This window comes from Nanorana parkeri, unplaced genomic scaffold (genome assembly GCF_000935625.1).
Source record: "Nanorana parkeri isolate BGI_ZX_2015 unplaced genomic scaffold, ASM93562v1 scaffold6269, whole genome shotgun sequence".
In the NCBI taxonomy this organism is placed as follows: Eukaryota; Metazoa; Chordata; class Amphibia; order Anura; family Dicroglossidae; genus Nanorana; species Nanorana parkeri.
Genome location: NW_017312514.1, coordinates 1 through 2,519, shown reverse-complemented (window position 1 = coordinate 2,519; position 2,519 = coordinate 1). Strand labels below are relative to the sequence as shown.

Here is a 2,519-nt window from a genome sequence, read left to right as displayed (position 1 = left end):
CCGGCACCAGCGCTGGAGGGGTTGCTGAATACAAGTGGAAGATCTGATCAAGAGGCATCTTTTAAGGTAAGTACTTAAAGCAGCATGGTGGGTGAGGAAAACATTTCTAAAATGTCACTTTAAAATTTCAGGGTTTGCAGAGGCTGCTTTTGGCAGTGTGGACAACAGCTGGTCTGGTGCCGTTTTAGTTAAATTAAACATGTTGGACATGGTCCAGGAGCTGCTGCCTATATAATGCTGTGATTCTCAATGGTAATGCCATCACCTTGCAGGATTGTAAACTTCCAAAGTCCCACAGCGTTTTGCTTTACCATTGGTGACAGTTCCTGGGCTGGAGTTGCTTGCTGATTATGGGGGGCAAAAAAGTGTATGGCTTGTATTTTTGATAAGGGGGTAGCAGAATCTTTTTACTAAATGTTCTGGTCTACACGGTGCTGAGTAGTTTGTAGATCAAGCTGGGTCAAACGTGTATTTGTTCATACTTGGCTGCAGGAATACAGAAACCGACAAATGACAACTCAAAGGTTGTCGGAATTAAAAATGCACATTTAGATGCATACAGAGAAAATGCAAAGAAGTCACCATTACTTGATGGCTGTGTGCAAATAAAGGATATGGCCCTGAAGTGTTGGCTTATGGACTGATGTGATATCATGTTGTAATAACCTTGTTTGCTCATTGAGCTATGGAGTGCTGGTGATCTTTGTATTCCTGAGGTTTTTCATGGAGCTATCCATGGCGGTCACTATAAGCACCTACTTGACCACTGGTCATAACCCTGTATGATGTGCAGCAGGCATCTACATTGGCATTCAGAGCGCTCGCTTTTCTCGGTGCGTCAATTTTTGATCCAGGCATTGCGGTACTGCTCAAAACTACCCTCCCTTGTCACTCACCCACTGCAGATCTGACTTGTATACAAAAAGTATAGGTCATTACTAAAGTCTGTCACCAAAACGGCATTTAAATGGAAGTAGAAAGTGAAGTTACACAGCACAGGCTTCAGGCAATATATGCTCCAAGTGGGCTCTCTAATATTCTCTGCACTGGGTTAGAGAGCTCAGATTGTGTTGAATGGATTGAACTTTCTGATTTTAGTAGACTAAATGTTTGCAGGTTATCACTGGTAGCCCCCATTTAGGTTTCCACTTGTCTGGTTTTGCTCTGAGTTACTACCCTACTGTTTGCTTTATGGACAAAGTCCTTGTGGCTTTGCAAGACAGTTCTAGGCTGGCAGTACCTGTAAGTGATTTGGAGTGACGGTGAATATAAAACCCGGGTACGCATTGCACTGCAGAGCAGAGGCCATGACACTGGTGTGATATTCTCCAATCAGCTAATATGTCATAGGAACGGTTTTTATGTAGTTTTCTTCCTCTCCTCAGATTGAAGACACATACAAAAAGGCTCATTCTTCCATCCGGGAGAACCCAGTCCACGAAAAGAAGCCCAAGAGAGAAGTCAAAAAGAAGAGGTATGTTGGTGTAAAAAGAAAAGCCATGAAGTCTTGTTTTTATAGGGGCAACTTCATACATTCCATTGTGATTTAATGCATGACAATGTGTTTTCAGATTGCATCCCCCTTCCCCATAGTCTTGAGTTGACTTGTATGCAGCCATTTTAAAATGCAGGATATTAAACAAAGGGGAGGGACTTTTTAAGACCAGTATTTCCATGAATCTATTCATAAAACACCTTCCTTTCCTTTAAAGGAATATCAATTCAGTAGTTTGCTGCATTGGCATTTTGATAAAAGCCACAGGGTGACTTGGTTACAATTTGTACCTTTGATGTAACGTGTGTGTGGCGCCTGTATATATAGTTTGCTGGGTAAGGTTGCTGGTAATGGTAATTGGTAAAGTTTTGTGTTATTGAGTAATGTCTCATTACCATTAAAGGCCTATTTGTGAATTTGCCACGTATGTATGAATGAGGCCATATGAAGACATAACTGGCATGGAAATCTCCGTGAATGTCCATGATAAATCTAAGCCGACTATTTTCTAACTTGCTGCTTTCCCTTTTATAATGGGTCCCTCTTCAGCAAAGGTTCTCAGTCCTTTAACCATTGCAGGCAATGATTGTGTTCTTGTAAATCAGTGGTGATTACAATTAACTGGGATTTTTCTCCGGTCTTGTTTCAGGTGGAATCGTGCCAAACTGTCTCTGGCACAGAGGAAAGACCGCATTGCTCAGAAAAAAGCAAGCTTTCTCAGAGCTCAGCAGAAGATTGCCGACAGCTAAACTGGGCTTCCTGCAATTTTCTACAAGAGTCTCATAAAATAAATCTATTGATGCTAAATCAAGTGTCTGTGCTTTTATCTTGCTGAAACATGTTGCTGTAAAATGAGCTTTCACTTTCATAGGTTTGTGTGTGTCCTGGTCCACTATTGTCCAATAAGGGGGGGAGCGTATTTTATGGTGGGGGGTTAATGTAATTTCATAAGCTTTAAGGGGGCGTGGTTGGGGTTGGAGGCAGGCCTGGGCAAGGTTTGGTGGGACAACTGGTGGAGAGTAAG

At 42.1% G+C, this 2,519-nt stretch overlaps 1 long non-coding RNA gene across 1 annotated transcript; it reads left to right on the top strand.

Annotated features, from left to right (window-relative positions):
- The first annotated feature begins 1,363 nt into the window (after nt 1-1,363).
- Nucleotides 1,364-2,302, top strand: LOC108804199. The gene is made up of 2 exons (XR_001942342.1): nt 1,364-1,474; nt 2,145-2,302. It is a non-coding gene; the product is annotated as an uncharacterized LOC108804199 (long non-coding RNA).
- Nucleotides 2,303-2,519: the final 217 nt, after the last annotated feature.